The sequence below is a fragment of the Echinops telfairi genome, unplaced genomic scaffold (assembly GCF_000313985.2).
Source record: "Echinops telfairi isolate 266 unplaced genomic scaffold, ASM31398v2 ScPeMD7_7469;HRSCAF=8507_0, whole genome shotgun sequence".
In the NCBI taxonomy this organism is placed as follows: domain Eukaryota; kingdom Metazoa; phylum Chordata; class Mammalia; order Afrosoricida; family Tenrecidae; genus Echinops; species Echinops telfairi.
In genome coordinates this window covers 15,881,119-15,900,952 of record NW_022111372.1, presented here as the reverse complement: position 1 = coordinate 15,900,952, position 19,834 = coordinate 15,881,119, and the positions used below count along the sequence as shown (strand labels likewise).

General features: G+C 38.8%; 1 protein-coding gene across 2 annotated transcripts in view; it reads left to right on the top strand.

Moving 5' to 3' along the window:
- The window catches only part of CYYR1 (cysteine and tyrosine rich 1), a 153,506-nt gene that overhangs the window by 7,015 nt on the left and 126,657 nt on the right, over positions 1-19,834 (top strand). The window lies entirely within an intron of this gene.

The window sequence follows — 19,834 nt, the reverse complement described above, 5'->3', positions numbered from 1 at the left end:
CGTCCCAGGCTCCTACCATATATTTTAACAAACTGCATAAAGAACAAACGGTGTCAACTGTCCTTAGAAGGGTGCTGAAAAGTTCTAGAAGAAGTTTTTTTTTTTGCTTACATTTATGTATTATACAACAGTTTTAATTAGTTCATATTCATATAACAGATTCTTTGTATGACTGCCTTACAATTCATTTGCTTTCATCTATTTTGTTGAAGGAGTTGTAAATTAAATTTATTATTTAATTGGGATCCGTTTCTTTTGCCAGCCATACAATTAATTTGTCTGATGCACCCAGTACATGCCCAGGAAAAGAGAGACCATGAATTAAAAAAAAAAATAGTTCGAGATACAAAATCAGTCCTCTACACAACACATATAAATTAGTCCCTCTGTCTAGAGCCCCAAGGAATGAGCCTCCTAGGTGATGAATAAGCAACAAAAAGCCATGGACACTCAGATGTGTTAATCATGTCTCCATAGCAATCAAAATGCATTTTAGCACTGCTTCTGGGCAAGGGATCCAGGGGAAGCAGGACCTGATTTCAGGCTTGCCCTTCTGGAGAAGGTGCAAATTCTGTCGCTCCACACACGCCTTCAGATTGAGTCATAAACAGTAGAAAATTCAGAGCCTAAGAATTTCCACCCCCTGCAACATCAGGCCTTCTTGTCCAAAGAAAGGGAGCCTCCTGCCCCCGACAAAGCCATCAAGGGCATTTTTGAGATAATGGAAAGGATTTGCTGGGGTCACTGATTCTGAAACTGTGGTGAGGGCTGGAGAGAGAAGGCACCCTATGCCCCACCCTAGCCTCAGAAGACCATGTGGCCCTCTCCTAAAAGCCCTGGTGTGGACAGAGTTCTACTGAGACGACATGGGGAAGGGGGAGGCGATGATGCCAGGTGATGTTCAGAGCATCGGGCATGGGCTCATCCATTTTCACATCAAGCCATTTTTTTAATAACAAACTGGTCTTTGGAACTTTACCACATCAATAAGTGAGGAGGGGGAAATGTAAGTTTTCATTACATTTTTACATTCACTTCCGAAGCTTCCTCATGAGTGTGAGTGTGTGTGTTTTACATTTGTTATCACTGCACACCACTTAAAGCAATTAAAATTGCATTGCCAAAAATTCAAATTTTCTATTTGAGTGGTCTCCACACTTCTAAGTAGATGTGTGAGTGATCTTGTGACAGATGATATAAATTTGTGGTGACCTGAGGTGAATGGTTCTGAAATGTTTTGGTCCTCTGACTCCTGGCCCATTTCTCTGATGATGAACCATATCATGGCATGCGTTGTGCCCCGATGTCTCACCTCATCTTACCTCCATCCTTCTAAATATAAATCAAAGACATGAATACTCATTAATCATAATATTATTAAAAAATTAAATTTTTAGGTACTGTATGTTTTGTCTTTGAAAAACATATAAAGATTTATATTTTATAATAGATTATTTAGATCTTTAGTGATTTGTACCATTTGATTAAAGAATCAGTTGAGTTGATGCATTTATCTGAGTTATTATGGGCAGATACTTTTTTTTTTTCTTTTTTTTTTAACATTTTATTAGGGGCTCATACAACTGTTATCCCAATCCATACACACATCAATTGTGTAAAGCACATTTGTACATCGTTTCTCAAAACATTTTCTCTCCATTTAAACCCCCGACATTAGGTCCTCATTTTTCCCCTCCCTCCCCGCTCCCCACTCCCGCATGAGCCCTTGATAGTTTATAAATGGGTATTTTGTCATATCTTGCCCTGTCCGACGTCTCCCTTCATCCACTTTTTGGTTGTCTGTCCCCCAGGGAGGAGGTCACACACAGTTCCATGTAATCGGTTCCCTCTTTCCTACCCATTCTCCCTTTACCCTCCCTGTTTTGCCACTCACACCACTGGTCCTATAGGGCTCATCCATCCTGGATTCCCTGTATTTTCAGTTCCTATCTGTACCAGTGTACCTCCTCTGGTCTAGCCAGTCTTGCAAGATAGAATTCGAGTCATGGTAGTGGGAGCGGGGAGGAAACCTTTAGGAACTAGAGGAAGGTTGTATTTCTCATCATTGTTACATCGCATCCTGACTGGCTCATCTCCTCCCCGAGACCCCTCTGCAAGGGGATCTCCAGTGGCCTACTAATGTGCTTTGGATCTCCACTCTGCACTCCCCCCATCATTCACTATGGTAAGATTTTTTGTTCTGATGATGCCTTACACCTGATCCCTTCGACATGGGCAGATACTTATTATGATTGAAAAAAAACTTTTGTTTTAGATGGGAAAATAAACACAGATGGTGTTATATGGTCAGAATGCTTAAATGAACTTTCTGTTCAAAATAAAGGCCACTGAGTAAATCCCTTGCTAAAAAAGTCTTAGCCAGAAAAGAAAAAAAGGAAAAAAAAATTAAAAAGGCTTTAAAGTGTTTTCCTCTACTGGATAAAGGAGAGTACCTTTTCAGGATTTCCAGTTATTGTTTGAAATTTGAAAAGAGTTCTTAACTCCACCCAAAGGTTTTTTGTTTTTGTTTTTTTTAAAGGGCATAGGGAGTGGAGGGAGAGGGGAGGTAGGATAAAACTCATTCAAAGAATGCTTGCAAGATTTCTTTCATGCATATGTTTTTAAGTATTGCTATTTTGGCATTCATAAACTGTACTTCCGCTCTTTGAAGCATCCATGTGTATTCTTAGAAAAATCATTTTACTCATCTTAAGAGAGAATTTTGTATTTGTAGTCATCCTGAAAATAATAGGAGAAAAGGCAGTAAACACAATGAAATGTTATAGATTGTAAATGAATTATTTTAACATGTGGTTTATAGTTGTATTTGTTTTCAAAATAAAAATGCCTTGGCTCAGTTTCAGATGTGCCAAAAAGAGTATAAACTATAATTTGGGTCATTTGAGACTGTTCATAAGGTAACTTGAACCTCATTGCTGAGTCTCACCCCTGGAAAACCACTCAAATAATCAGAATTGAGTGAAAATGTTTAACACCCCTCCCTAATTCTGCTCCTTCGGCTGCCGTTGCTACTTCATGCATGAGCAATGGATAGCGGTCTGTTTCTAAAGAGATCGCAGTAGCTAACTCTCAATGCTCCTTTTGGTTGACAAGTCTAATTGTGCTCAGATCTCAGTTTGCAGATACCTTCTCTTCTAAATGTTAGCTAATGGTGGTGATAAATTCAGATCTGTTACTTGTTACTAAATATTAAAATTTAGCCATGTCTCATGAAAACCTTGAAAAATAAGGCTTAAAAATATAAATGCTTAGGTTCAATCCTGTGGTCACAGATACTGACTTTAGTAGAGAACAGTGTTGTCTTTTGGAATTTAAGTATACATTTTGTTTCATAATAAACTAAGTATATCGTTCCATCAAGTAACAATTTTAAAATAGATATTAATCACCTGTTACCATGACAGTGCTGGGTTAGGTCTGTGTGATGTAAAGATGAACAAACTATGTACCCTCATGCCAAGGACCTTGCAACAGAGTAGGAAGAGAAAGTGTAGACCAATAATTAGAATCCAATAAGCTCAGTTATAAAGTGATATTGTAGTTGGAGGACCAGAAAATGAAAGGACAGCTAAGTCTTGTGTGTGTGTGTGTGTGTGTGTGTGTGTGTGTGTAGAAGAGATGCTCCCAGGAGATTTCAGAAACATGGGATTTCAACAGAGGTTTTCAGCGACGAGAGATCCTGACATAAATAGACAGAGAAGGAAGGAAGTGTGTTCCAAACAGAGACATCCACTTGTACGAAGGTAGGAATATGAAAGGAAATAAGCAGTTGGGGAAAATCCTTTCTTCTTCTTTTTAGGTGGAGTTAAAGAACAAAGGCTAACCTTTTAATATAGCATAGGCTTTAGTGGGCAAGACAAAGGAGACAGCCATACTGCATAGTTTTATAAGATAAACTACTTTTCTGGAAATTGGATGGCTGGTTTTATATAACCAGCTAACGTCAACTCCATCTTGACTTTTAACCAAGCCTTATGTTGTAGTGTAATAAATAAATTTCTATGAGAACTTCATCAGGATTTTTTGCCTATGACCTTTCAGCAGAAGACTGCTAGCTAGACCTTCTTTGAAATTAGTTCTGAGTGGATTCAAACTACCAGCCTTTCGGTTAATAGCTGAGGAATTCACTGTTTACACCACCCAGGGTCTCTGATTCACACTGAAATGACCCGTTCTTAGATACCACTATTACAAGTAAAAGTATGACGATTCTAAATGGAGATTTGTATTTATTTCACCCATAGAGGAAATATGTGGAATGAACATTTTGAGCTGTTACCTTATATAGAAGCATTTGTAGCGGTCTCTATAACCTTGTGATAATTTTTCTGTTTGTGAGATTTTTGACCATAAGGGCAGCTAGTTGAACATTAGAAGTCTCTGTCTGCTTAAAAATGAGGATCAGGCAATTCAAGAGGTAAACAATTACCCAGTAGCTTGAGTTAGCAACATTTATTTTAGCAACTCCTCTCCATGGAAGACAAGTCTTCTGTGATGGGTATAGAAGGAGATATCAAAATTTATACTGTTGATGAAATTCAGTTGGCATTATTATAAAAATATGAGTTGAAGAGCATGCTTTACGATTGGTAGGATTCAAGGGAACAGAGGGTGTAACCGAGTTGCTAATTACTGTTATCTAATAGAACACACTAAAAACAGAATGTTACTGAAAATAAAGTTACTCTATTGGGTGACGAGGAGACTAACTGTACAATATTGAATATGAATCAAAAAATGATGTGTATGGATGTAGTAAACCAGATTACAAGATAAAATAATTAATCTTCTATCTTAAAAATGGAATTTTGCTTTTCTAATTTGTCTTCTTAAAGTGCTGAGATGTCTAGGGAGCCTCTGAACACCATCTGGCCAACAAAATCCCCGCGGGGAAAAATCAAGAGGAAGAACTAATAACAGAGATCCTGGTGGGATTAAGTTTCTTTTCTTCTCAATGAGATGTGAAAGATGTATTACCCACAGCTTTGCAAAGACAGCTGATAAATATCACAACTCTGATTTGAGAGCCATGCTATGCATGAAAGCAAAACTGAGTTAAAAAATACAGGTTTCATATTTTCAAATGGTATTTGCGGTCCTATGCTCATTAAGTAGCTGAGTGCTTTTGAATAAGACACATGAGGCTATTCAAATAATGGCAGAAACACAGCACATTTGAAAAGACCTTTTGGTATAGGCAAGAACATTAAATTTTTTAAAACTCTTGGTACTTAAATCAGAGAAGAAGAAAGGAAACACCACTGAATAGTACGCATTCTGTCTTGGATGGAATTGTGTCCCCAACATATATTTGTCAATTTGGCTGGGCCACAATTCTCAGAGATTTCAGAGTCTTGCAATGAGGTCATTTGGCATTTATATTATGATGTAATCATCCCTCATGATGTGATCTGCTGAGACCAGCCAATTTGTTTTAGGAGTTTTCAGGGATCAAGGCAGGATGTCACACCCTTACTAAGGTCACCGTCCTGAAGTACAAGGAGTTTCTCTCGTGTGTGGCCTGCATCATCTTTTATTTTATAAGAGATGAGAGGAGAGGGAAATGATCAAAGGAGGAGGAATGAAAGAAGTGCTTGGACTGAAATCTATTCTTTGAACTTGGGATCCCTGCACTGGGAATTTCCAAGACTTAGGAGACTATTGACACCAAGACACATGGGCATCTCTAAATGACATTATACCAACAATGTTGAGCGTAGACAAAGAGCTTCTCCAGAGTTGATAGAGAGGGAAAGACTCTCCCTAAGGTGAGCACATGGAATTCAGATTTCTAGCCTCCTAAACTGTGAGAAAATATGTTGCTTGTTAAAACCATCCACGTTTAGTATTTCCATTACAGCAGCTTTAGATGACTAAGACACTGTGCAGATCAATGGCATAAGGAAGAAATGCGTATATAATATAGGGAAGCACAATTAAGTGTTAGCCTATTAACTGAATGGTTGGCAGTTCAGTTCTACTCAGAAATACCTCAAGATTTTCTTCCCAAAAAATCAGCCATTGCAAACCCAATAGAGCATGTTTCTGCACTGATACATACATATGGACTTGCCATGAAAGAGTAACAACAGGTTCAGTTTGATAAAAGAAGAAAATTAATGTTTCTCAGAAGATACTAGTATATACATTATATAGGCTATTTTATTAATTAGGATCCAATTTAAACATATACCTATTAAAAACAATTCTAAGTCAAGTTTTTGTACTTTTCGGGAAATCCTTGTCAGCATAGATTTGTTTTTAGAAAGGACTAAATGAGGTTTGCAGAGAAATTTCTAGCAATTCATTTCTACGAACTTATTGAAAGATAGCCTAGATTCTATACTAGGCTTGGAATTAGAGATATAAATTCATCAAACATGGATTTTGTCTTTGACTTCCTTTTGTGTTACTAGTGAATATAGATCTATTAATAGCTAACCTTCTATTAAAAACAAAAACTACATAGTAGAATCAGAAAGAAGTCACTAGTACAACTTAGGGTCCTGGGAAGGTTTTTTTTTTTTTTTTTTTTTTAAGAGGCATAAGTTTAAGAAAAATCTTAAAAGAAAGAACAATTGAAAAGATCCATCATTCATTTATATTTAAAAAATAAAAATTCAGTAAACTAGGACTGTAAAGGGAAATTTCCTAACCTAATAAATATCTTTTTTTTTAAAGGCAAAGGAGCCTATTTCAATATCATACTCAGCCATTGAAAATGATGCCGTGCTAGAAGTTTGCCTTTTTAAAGTAACTAATAAGATAAGCTGGAGTCTGTTGCCACTTCTAGTTAGTGTTGAACTGAAGGGCCTGGCTGGTGCAGTGACCAAGCCAAATAAACAAGCGGTAAGGAGAATCAGAAAGGAAGAAACTCAGCTTTTATTATTTATAGATGATATGATTGTCTGTACTCTCAGACTATACAAGTTAAAAATACAATTCAGAAAGATGGCACGACACAAGATCAGATTACTAAAAGTTGAGTCCCAGCAACAATTAGAAAATGTAATGTGTGTATATTTAAATCTCACTTGTAACATTAGCCAAAACTACAAGACACTTAGTACAAAAATAAATTGTAATAGATGTCAAATATTTATGGAAAATATAAATACATAAAACTAACAAGGGATTAAAGAAAGACCAAATGATTAAGAGATATAGCAAATTATGAGTGGAAATATTGTAGAGATATCTATTCTTCCTGAACTAAATGTGAATTCATTGCAATCCAATCAAAATCCATAGGACCATTTTTGTTAACTTTGGCATTTGAAGCCCAAAACTCTTATAGAAAAATTAAAAACCTAGGAAAGAGATGACTGTTCTGAAAAAAAGAACAAGATGAGAAGACATGCCTTACAGGCATCTAGAATTTCTATGAGATCAAGGGGAAAATAAACTGTGTGATTTTGGACTAATTGCATAAGTATGAGAACAAATAATAACTGCATATTCATAATGGAGGAGAATAGTATATTATCAGAATGTATATTATCAGTATATTATTTCTAAAATAAAAGATAAAAGCATAAAGAAATATGCTAAAATCTACTGTTATTTTATTTTTAAATGTAAGCTTTGATGATAGGTGAATTAAATCTCAATTTTAAAACAATTTCCCTAAATATATAATACAACAGATTCCACAGAGAAAGTTTAAGGTGAAGCTCCCATTTGGAGAAGATAAGACCATTTGTTTTTCTTGTTACCGTTTGTTGAACTGATTCTGACTCATAGTGATCCTCTATGTTCAGGGAAGAACTGCTCCATCAGGCTTTCAGGGCTCCTTCTTAAAGTGCCTCTGAATGGGTTCAAGCACCAGCCTTTTATCAAATAGAGGTTAGTATACCATCAAGGAACTTCGTAAGGCTCACAAAAAATAGTATCCAGGATACCTCACAGGAACACAGGCAATGCGTGGTTCCAATAAGGTAATACAGCAGAAAGGGTAAAGGCAACAAACATATAAAATGTGGTCTACCTGGTAGCAAAGCAGGCAGAAACTCATACAGGTTAAAACAGTGAAATACCATTGTCAGCTGTCAGACAGGCAAAGCTCTACTGGTCTCATATTATCAAGCGACTGCATGGTGGTTACATGATGGTTACCACAGGGTCAGCAATTCGAAGCTACCAGTTGCTCTGAGAAAAAGACGTGGCTTCCAATTCCCATAAAGAATTGTAGTCTCGGAACTCATGGGGGCAGTTCTACACTGTCCTATAGGGTTGCTATTGACTCAATGGCTGTGAGTTTGGTTTGGTGAGCGAAGGCAAAAGGTAACTTGTGGAATGGCACAAGCTGTTGTGGTACTTATATAATCTGTGGTCAATTGGAGAGGCTTAAGAGTGAAGGGGTGGAGTTTAGCCTGTCAATCAGGTCATAGCTTGATAACCTCACTTGGAGGTGCTAAGGTGATAAATAGCTCGCTGGAGGCAGAACGCAGATTCACTCCCTGGGAGACATTGCATCTGACAAGACACGTGGAGTTACACTAGTGCCCTGAGATGGAGAATCCACATGCAGGCCTCTGCCAGCGCTGAGATGCTTACAATGCCACTGGATTTACAAGACTTCCCACCCAGTGGCCTGTGATCTTCCTGCGTTTGGGATCATTGCATGTGTTTCATGAGTCTGAGAAGACTTTATAAATTGGGGGCTAATATCAGGCTTATGGACTTGACGTGGACTGGCCTGGGATGTTTTCTAAATATTCAATTACTCTTGTATATAAAACTCTTTGTTATACACATATGAGTGTCATCTATACATTTTATTTCCCTACTATACCCAGACTAACACAGCTACTGTATTATAAAAACTGAAATGACCAATTTGACCACATGTAGCAACTCTGAAGATGGGCATAAATTAGGACTTGGTAATGTTTTCCTAGATGTATAAAGAGGCATCAAAGGGTTTGTGGGAAAATTCTGTCCTTCTGTGAAGGGAGCTTTTGGAAGCAATGCCTCAATGGGAGCAAAGAAGGAAAGTGACAGAATGAATATTGCTGCGGGCGCTTAGAATATGCTGTTGCTCAGATGAATGCTGAAAAAGATTAAGGAGTGTCAATTTGTGATTCCCACAGCCTTCCCTCTTACAGACAACCATGATTACAAATGCCATTTTAGCAACTGGTTCACTGAAGTTAACGAAAAATTAGGCACCGGTTCTGCTGAGGTGTACAAGCCGGCAGACGTCTACTTCTGTCTTCAGGAGAGGAGAAAGCCAGGATGCTCCTTAGAATGAAGGAGAAGGAGACTGTTTCACGTACATTGGATAAGTGACCAGTAAGGAATAATCTCTGGAAAAGGTCACCATGCTTGGTAAAGTGAAAGGGCAGTGAAACGGAGGAAGGGCATTGATGAGATGAGTTGACACAGTGGCTGTAACAATGGAATCAAACATGACAACCATGAGGCTGGTCCAGCACCAAGCAGTGACTTGTTCTAGTGTATGTTGGGTGACGAGGAGTCAGACTGACTTGGTGGCATCTAATAACACTGTAGAGTGTCTTCATACAACGGAGTAGGATACAACAGTTACAATGCATGAATCCATATTATCATGTAGACCTTTGAAAACTGTAATATGGAGGGGACAAGGAACTAAAGAAGGATGATGTGTACCAAATGATACAACCAGTGCTAACCACATCCAAAGACTGTACATATTATTTATAGAAGCATAAACCAGTACATGTGGTAAACACATGCACACTGATTTTTAATACTGTATTAGGCTGGGTTGACTAGAGAAAAAAATTCATTGACACTCATATATGCATGAGAGAATTTTATATCAAGAAGTAATTATGCATCAATAAGACATCCCAGCCCAGTCCAGATCAAGTCCATAAATCCTATATTAGCCTATATGTCCTATACCAGTCTACAAATTCCTCTTCAGACTCACACAACACATGCAATGATGCTGAATGCAGGCAGATCACAAGCCATTGGGTTGAAAGTCTTGTGGATCCAGTAGCAATGGAAGCATCTCCAGGGCTCTGGCTGCCGTCAGCGTGATTCCACGTGGCTTGTCAATAGGAAGGTGTAGCAGAGATGGTGTGTGTATCTCCTCCCTGGAGAAAAGGAGGACGTTTCCAGAATCCTCCTGGTGAGTGTTACCTTGTGACCTGATTGACAGGCTAGACTGCAATTCTACATTCTATTTATCAAGTTCACATGAAATTAGGTGACTACCAAAAATGCCATCTCTATTATCTGATAAGTTCATGAATAGGGCAGGAGTTCAAAAAGTTTGTAGAAAAAATGGAATTGAAAGATAATGTGATGTAAACTACATGCCAATAAAACCGCTGGGGGAAAATCTAAGATCTTAAAAAAAAAAGAATGCTGTAAGAAAGGGATTTGGGCAATGGATAAAAGCACTTTATGAATTTGCTTATAGTGGAATTCTAGGAACATGAATGGTGTGAACATTAAGCAGCTAGATAAATAAGTGAACAATCTTAGAGGAAAAAAAGATAATGGGATTTTTGAAGCTCCTGCTCTATGAAGAAGAAAAGAGTATATATGAACTTCAGGATTGCCTTCAGGAGTTTCCAGGGAAACGGGGCTTTGTTGCTATAATTAGGATGGTCTTGGGCAAAGTAGGAAAGTTGGTCCCCCTACAGAGAAAAGTGTAGACCTTTACCTCTTACTATAATATTTTATTCACTTAAAAAATTAAGTATCTGAACCATATTTTTAGCATGCATTGAATGGGAGTGGTCAGTATGAGGACGTTTTATATTATTCTTGGTAAGTCTTATATGTTTGAAAACGCTTAAATTTAAAATAAATACATGAAAGGCAAAGTTTGATGATGACTACAATGGAATTACTAAGGCACCTTGTGAACATCAAGATTTTTATTCTGGGTCTAGAGCATAGCAAACTCCATGATGATACTGAGATGCTGCTGAAGGCTTTGGTCCTCTCTGGTCACATGTGGCTGATTTATAATGCTAGTTTAAAATAACACCTGTGCTATTTTGTAATGTGTTATTACAGAAGAGCATGATAGAGGAGACCAGAGAGCAACGTAAGACATAGTACTAGAGATTGGTGCTACAAGGAAAAGAAACTACTCCGAATGAATTTTGAAGTTTCTGTTTTGGGTAAATGGGTGTCAGGTGGATTAGCCAATAGTTAAGGCAAGTGGAAGCTTATTTTTGTTTATTTCCTATTCTGTAGTGAAGAATTTCAAAGATATTATCTAAACAGGTGGAACTGTTCACTGTTATGATTGTTGATAGAGGCCATCGAGTGTTCTGGCCACAATCCGTTCTGACCAATAGCGGCCCTATGCACAACAGAATGGAGTGCTGCTCAGTCTTGCACCATCCTCACAATTGCTCCTGAGTGTGAGCCCCTGGTGGCAGCTACTGGGTCTATTCATCTTCTTGAGGGCCTTCTTCTTTTTTTGTTGCCCCTCCCCTTTACCTAGCACGAGTCCTTCCAGTACCTGGTCCCTTCTGACAATATGTCCTATGTATGTGTGTAAGGACTTGCCATCCTTGCTTCTAAGGAGCACTCTTGCCATTCTCCTTCCAAGACAGATTGGTTTGGTCTTTTGGCAGCTATGGTTATGTTTGATATTCTTCTCTAGCATCGAAATTGAAATGCATCAATTCTTTGTCAGTATTTCTCATTCTGTGTCCAACTTTCATATGCATATGAGACCATGAAAATACCATGGCTTGGGTCAGGCGTACCTGAGTCCTTGGTTTGCAATAGTCTAAAGAAGTCTTGTGTAGTAGATTTACCTAATGCCACTCATCTGTTGATCTCCTGACTGCTGCTTCTATGAGTATTGATTGTGGATCCAAGCAAGACAAAAATCCGTGACAACTTCAATCTCTTCTACATTTATCATGATGTTACCTATTGGTCCAGTTGTGAGGATTATGTTCTTCTTTACATTGAGTTGTAATCCATAAGACTGTAATTCCTGTGTGTGTGTGATAGGTATTTATTTAACTATTTACATATAAATGTACATTAACATCATTTCTCCTTTTTAAAAACAATGACAATAATACTATAGATCATGCATGTAGGAATGACAGTGATGACAAGGATAATACAAATCGTGAGAAACACTTAAAACACATTAAATGCTACAAAGTTTGTAACACCTGAATTGAGTGCTTTTGAGTTGCACATGCTAATAGAAATTTCATAGTAAATGTAAATAAGGTTGGGTGATCTAAGTTGGATCAATAAAGCATTAATTTAAAAAATAGAACTTTAAAAGACCCCAAAACACTAAGTGCCCAGAATTATTCAACTCATTGGTGTGTGTGTGTGTGTGTGTGTGTTTCTCATCATCCTACAACAGAGCTTTTTTTTTCTTTTGTTAAATTTAAAAGTTTTATTTTATATTAATAAATCATTTTATCGGGGGCTTTTACAGCTCTTATAATAATCCATACATCAATTGTATCAAGCATATATGTTGTCATCTTCATTTTCAAAACATTTTATTTATGTTTGAGTCATTGGTATCAGCTCATTTTTTTCCTCCTACCCCCACGGACCCCTGATAAATTAAAAATTATTATCCTTTTCATTTCTTACACTGCCTGCTTTCTCCCTTCACCCACATCACTGTTGTTCATCCTCTTGAGGAAGTGGGGAGGATTATACATCAGTCATTGTAGTCGGTTCACTGTTTCTCCCCTTTCTGCCCCTACCTTCTCCCTACCCTTATGGTATCGTTAGTCCCATTGCTGTTCCTCAGGGGTGAATCTGTCCTGGATCTGTGTGTTGAGAGCTCTTATCTGTACCAATGTACATGCTCAGGTCTAGACAGATTTGTAAACTAGAACTGGGATTATGATAGCGGGGGATGGGGGGATTAAAGAACTAGAGGCATGTGTGTCCTGTCTGTGCTGTGCTGCACCCTGTCTGTTTCGTTCTTTCCTTGGGACCCTTCTGTGAGGGAATGTCCAATTATCTACAGATGGACTTTTTGTGTCCACTCCGACCCCCATCGTTTGCATCAATACATTTGTTTGTTTGGGGTCTTCTGATGCCTGATAGTTTATCCCATCGACAACTCATGATCACACAGGCTGGTGTACTTCTTCCATGTGGACTTTGTTGCTTCCCTGCTAGATGGCCACTTGTTTACCTTCTAGCCCTTAAGACCTCAGATGCTATATCTTTTCATATCCAGGCACCATCAGCTTTCTTCACCACATTTGCTCATGCACCCACTTTGTCTTCAGTGATAGTGTCGGGAAGGTGAGCATCACAGCATACTGGGTTATTAGAACAAAGTGTTCTTGTCTGGAGGGCATACTTGAGTAGAGACCCAATGCTCCCTAAATACTTAACATTTAAATATATGTACATAGACCTATATACCTATTATTATACATTAATGTATTTACATATATGCATGCCTATATTTATGCTTCTATAAATGTCTTTTGCCTCCTAGGTCTTTCCTCTATTTCTATTTACTTTCTTCCTCTCCCACTATCATGTTCGACTTTCATTCGACTCCCAACACTTTCTCTCGGCTACATTGTACTTGATCAAACACCCTCCTCGCCACAGATTTGGGTCTCTTATTGTTCCATTGTCCCTGGGCTTGTTGGCTCCCCCTCCCTTTCTCCCATCTCCTCCTCTCCCATGTGCCCTCAGAGCTGTCAGTCCTGTTGTTTTTTCCTTGGGATTGGTTATCCTGCCTATCCTATATTGATAGACATGAGAAAAAGAATAAGAAAAACGAAAGAAAATGGGAAAAGAGAAAGACACACACACAAAAAAAGCCCAACTCTATAAACAGTTCCAGGTCTGTCTGCTGATCCTTCTGATATTTTCCAATCTGATCTGGTGAAGTTCCATGTCCTGAGCACTGATTCTGAGGTTTATTTTCAGCATTCCTCAAGTACTTCATTGTTTTGTTCCCCTTGCTGTTCTGTTGTGCTCCCTTCATGTGTCACTCTGGTGTGTGTGTGTGTGCGCGTGTGTGTGTGTGTGTGTGTGTTTGTGAGTGCGTTTTTTTTTTGGGGGGGCGCTGTGTTAGACCAGGCACAAGTCCCACTCTGTGTCTCCAGTGCTGTCCCCTGTAGCCCTGTAAGTCAGTACAGGGGAGAGGTAGCATGTCTGGTGATGGGGCCAGCCCACCGTCCTTTCTGTGCATTCACTGCTCCAAGCAGGAATGTCATCCTAGAGACTTGGTGAGCCAGGTTGCATCTCTCTCGCTCTCTCTCTCTCTCTCTCTCTCTCTCTCCCTGAGCAGACCCACCACTCTCCCCGGGCTGTATCTTCAGTGCTGTCCTTTCTAGTCATCTCTGGGGAGGAGGGCAATGGGAATGGGACTGGGGCTGGCCCTGCAGACCTTACTGTTAGTTTGCTGCTGCGTGCCAGCATGTTTCCCTTTCAACTTATCGCCCCAGGTCTGGTCCCTTTCCTTTGGAGACATGAAAAATAACCTCCCCTTGTGTGGGTTAGTGCCCTCTTCCCCACCCCCACCCCCTATCCACGGAGTCCCCATCACCCCTCTTTTACCCCCTTTTTCCCTCCTTTACAGTTGGCTGCCGTATGCATCCCTGGGTTGGATCCATCCCCTGCTAGAGTGCCTGGACCTCACCTGGGAATTGATGCACTTGGCAACGTTTCCCTTATGTCCCTTGTACTTTTAAAGCTTACCTCAGTGGACTCAAGTTATATTTGTCCTTTTGTGCTTGACTTAATTCGCTTAGTATAATCTCTTCCGATTCTTCCCATGCTTCCATGTGTTTCATGCATTCTTAGCTTCTTTTTTAGGGGTGTGTAATACTCCATTGTATGTATATACCAGAGTTTTTTAATCCATTCGCCAGTTGATGGAAATTTAGGCTGTTTTCAATTCCTTGCAATTATGAACTGTGCTGCGATGTTTATCAGAGCACAAATGTGTGGTCATGGACTATTTCTTATGCCCAATAGGGAGATTGCTGAGTCATTTGGGAGCTCATTTACATTTGTTTTAGGTATTGCCATATTGATTTCCATAATGGCTGCATATACCTAGAGGACCAACAGCAGTGGATGAGAGTTCCTATCTCACCACAGCCCTGCCAACACCTGTTGCTTTCTGTTTTATTGAATTATGCTATCTTTGAGGGTGTTAGGTGGTACCTCATAGTTGTTTAAATTTGCATTTCCCTTATGGTTAATGATTGGGAACATTTTCTCATATGTTTGTTGGCCATTTGAATTGCTGCCCTTGTGAAACTTCTGTTCAGGTTTTTTGCCCATCTCTTCAATGAGTTATTTGAATTTTTTTTATTGTAGGCTAGCAGAGTGTTTTAGATTTTAGTAATAAGGCCTATGTCTGATGTGTCATTGATAAAGATATTTTCCCGTGGGCTCTCTTATTACTCTCTTGGTGAAGTCTTTCGATGTATATGGGTGTCTTATGTTCAGTATATCCAATTTGTCAGTTTTTGCTGCCTGTGAGTTTGTGTCCTTCCCTACTTCCATTAGTCTATGAATTTCCTGCACCAAAGTTCTTAGATTTGTTCCATTCCCTCACTGATACCCCTAATGGTTTGGGTTTTACCTCGAGGTCTACCTTGAATTTATTCTTGTGCATGCAAGGAGGTAAGGGTCTTGCTTCAATTTTCTGCAGGTAGATATCAATTTTTTCCAGCACCACTTGTTGAAGAGGGCATCCTCTTTCCATTTGATATTTTTTGAGCCCTTATCGAAGATCAGTTTTTCATATGCTGGTGATTTCATTTCTAGGGTTTCAGTTATTTTCCACTAGTTTGAATATCTGTCATTAAACCGGTATCTCACTATTTCAACCACTGTGCCAAAGCCAGCCCTCCGATTTTGTCCTTCTTCTTGAGGAGTTTTCTATTAACTCTGGGCTTCTTCCCTCTCTGTAGGAAGTTGGTAGTCAATTTTTCCAATTATTTGAAGAAGGACATTGGTATTTGTATCGGGATAACATTAAACTTGCATAGTGCCTTGGGCTGGACTGACATCTTAACTATATTAAGTCTGCAACCCACGAGCATGGAATATTCTTCCATTTACAGAAGTCACTCTTGATTTCTTGTCATAGTGTTCTGTAGTACTCCTCATCCAAATATTTTGTTTCTTTGATAATGCGTATCCCTACATATTTCGCTTGGTGCTTCACTATTGTGAAGGGTACTACCTTTTTGATCTCCTCTTCCATGGACTTATCTGATGTGTATAGCAGTCCAATAGACTTCTGTTTGTTGATCTTGTAGCCTGCCACTCCACCATATTCCTCATTGCTTCCAGTACTCCACTTGTAGAGCTTTTGGGGTTTTTCATATATAAAATCATATCATCAGCGAATAATGATAATTTCACCTCTTATTCCCCCAGATGAATATCTTTGATGTCTTTCCTTTGCCTTGACTTTTCAGCTAGGACCTCCAATACAAAGTTAAATAGAAGTGGGGCAAGGGGAATCCTTGTCTGGTCCCCCTTTTCAGTGGGATTGTTTTTGTCTTTTCCCAATTGACTACCATGTTAGCTGTTGGTTTTCATCTATAGCTTGTATTATATTGAGGAATTTTCTTTCCATTCCTATCTTCTTTAGTGTCTTAAACAGGATTGGGTGTTGGATGTTGTTGAATGCTTTTTCTGAATCTATTAATATTATCATGTAGTTTTTATCCTTTTTCTTATAAATGTGCTGAATAATGCCAATGGACTTTCAGATGTTGAACCATCCCTGCATCCCTGGAATGAATCCCACTTGTCATGGTGAGTTATTCATTTTAAAAACTTTTGTATTCTATTGGCCAGTACTATGTTAAGGATTTTTGCACCGATGTTCATCAGAGATATAGATCAGTAGTAATCAATTCTTGTGGGATCCTTGCTTCCTTTAGATATCAGTGTTATGCTGACTTCACAGAAAGAGTTTGGGACTTTCCCATCTTTTTCCATGCTCTGAAAGACTTTGTGTAGGATTTGTGTTAGATCTTCCCTAAATGCTTGCTAGAATTCTCCATCTGGCCAGGGGGATTTTTTAGTTGGTATTTCCTTGATAACCTTTTTTTCCCCCTCTATTGTTATGGGTCTGTTGAGTTGCTTGTCATTCATCTGGGATAGTCTAGGGAGGGATTGTTTTTCCAAGTATTTGTCCATGTCTTCCAAGTTGTTGAATTCATTGGAGTATAGGCCTTCATAGTATTATGTAATTATCATTTTAATTTCATTAGGATCCATTGTAATTTTCTCTGTTTTATCCCATGTCCTGCCTATTGATATTTGTTCTTTTCTTTCTTTGGTTAGGATTGCTACTAGTATATCTATTCTGTTAATCCTTTCAAAGAACCAGCTTTTTGTTGCATTGGTTTTTTGCATTATTTTCTTATTTCTCATTTATTTCTGCCCTAGTTTTTATTATTTATTTATTATTATTATTATTTGCTATTTGTAGGATTGTCCTTTTGACTCTGCTCTAATTGCTGGAGGTTTTGGGTCAGTGTATCAATCCCAAGTCTCTCTCATTCTTCATGTGTGCATTCATCGCTGTCAAACTTCCTCTGATAACTGCCTTTGCTGAATCCCCAAGGGTTTGGTACCTTGTGTTTTCATTCTCATTGGTTTATGGAAACTTCCTGATTTTATCTCTGATCTGGGTCAATACCCACGCAATTTGCAGTAGAGAGTTATTCATCATCTAATTGCCTGAACTTGTTTCTTAATCCTCCTTTTATTGATGTCCAAACCAATGTCATAGTGGTCTGAGAAGGAAGTTGGAATGACCTCTATGTGTTTGAACTTACATAGGCTCCACTTGTGCCCCAGCATGTGGTCAATCTTACAATATGTGCCATGTGCCATGTGGGCTTGAAAAAAATTTGATTTTTTTTTTTTTTTTTTGCATTTGGGTCGTCACCTAATCGTATAGTTTAATTCTGTAGCTTCCTTATTAAGTTTATTTCCCTGTGATCTATCTTTCTCAGAGAGCAGTAAATTAAAGTCACTTACTATGATTGCTCAGCCTTTGCTTTCTTTTTCATCTCTTGGAGCACTTGATTGACGAATTTCGTGCATCTCTTTTGGACACATAAATATTTATTATGGTCCCTCTTCTTGGTCTACTGATCCCTTGAGCATTATATAGTGCCCCTCCTTATCTCTTGTTATGGCATGTAACTTGAGATCAATTCTGTCAGAGATTAGGATTTTAATGCCTGTTTTTTGGTATTGTTTGCTTGGTATATCTTTCTCTTGCCTTTGATTCTCAGCCTATTTCTGTCTGCAAGGTTAAGATGTGTCTCTTGTAAACAGCAGATTTATGGGTTGTGTTTTCTAAGCCAATCCGCTAGTCTGTTTTTTTAATGGATTAATTCAGTCCACTGATATTCAGTTATGACATCCATCAGTGGGCTCTGTGATGTATCACATACTTTTCATGTTGGGTGTTTTCCTACCTCCCTTTTTATCAGTGTATTGTGTGAATAAGTGTGTCGTTCCTTTTGCCTTATTTTCACTATCCAGGCCATCTTATCTTGAGGGCTGTTTAACATGTGTTGGCCTCTTGGTGGAGTTACCCTATGTGGTGGTCTCCTATTTGTGCTCGGTGGTTGTTCTAACTACACTGGATTGGCAAGAATTTTTTGTAGAGCTAGGTATCTTTTAACGTCTTCTTTGGGTTTTTCCTTCCAGGAAGAATATTACCTCTCCATTTATCTTGATAGAGGATTTGGCTGGATAGAGGATGCTTGGGTTTGCATTGCTTTCTTTCAACTTTCAGAAGATGCTACTCCACTCTCTCCACTTCTTCATGGTGTCTGCTGATAAGTCTGAGCATATTCTTATGTGGGCACCTTTATAGGTGACTGTCTTTTTTCCCCTATCTGCTCTATGATTTTCTCCTTTTCATCAAAGTTGGATAGTTTAATTATTATATGCCTTGGAAAAATATTCATTGGATTCAGTCTAGCTGGTGTCCTCTCTGGTTCCTGGATGGATGCCTGATTCTCATTCATTTAGCTGGGGAATTTTTTCTCTAGGAATTCCCTCTCTATTTTTGCTGTTGGCATCTATGTTGTGTCTTATTCTGGTAATTCAATAATTCTAATGTTGCTCCTCTTCATAGCATCTGGCATTGTTCCCAAATGTTCTTTGGCTTCTTTGATTATCTTGTGTGACAGCCTTTCACATTTGTTGGATTCTGCCTGGTTTTCCTCAAAGTCACTGATATGATTCTCAACTTCTTCTAAGCTGTTGTAGAAGCTTGTTAACTTGTTATTTGCTTTTGTTACCTCATTCCTTAACTCTCATATTTATCTTTGGTTTGTGGCTTTTACCTCTACCAACTCATCCTTTTCCTCTAATGCTTCCCTCGTATCCTTTATGGCTCCAAACAGCATTCTGAATATATCCTTTGTGGTAGCTCCACTTCTGCTTGTTCTATGCATGTCGCTAGATTCGGGCCTTCCTCTGAAAATGCCTTTTGTTTCTCCTGTTTTTGTTCTTTTTTTTAATTGAGGTTGTTGTGGGTGGTTGCTGTCTGCATGTCATTTTGGAGGAGCTTGGTACCATTTTCCAGTGAGTCTGAGCTCTTTCTTTGGGGGGCTGGTAGGAATGCTTCTGTGGGATGCATAAAGTCAACTATGCTGAATGGTCGGGATAGCATGGGGGAAACCTCGTTTCTACCAGTGGAAGTGCTGGGAAAATGCAAGGCATGCCCTAGGAAAAGCCCCACTGGCACAGGTTGGGGGTGCCAAGCACTGGTGGGAGCAACTGCCATAGCCACAGAGGGGCGTCATTCGGATTTGGGAGAGGTTACCACTGCTGTGAG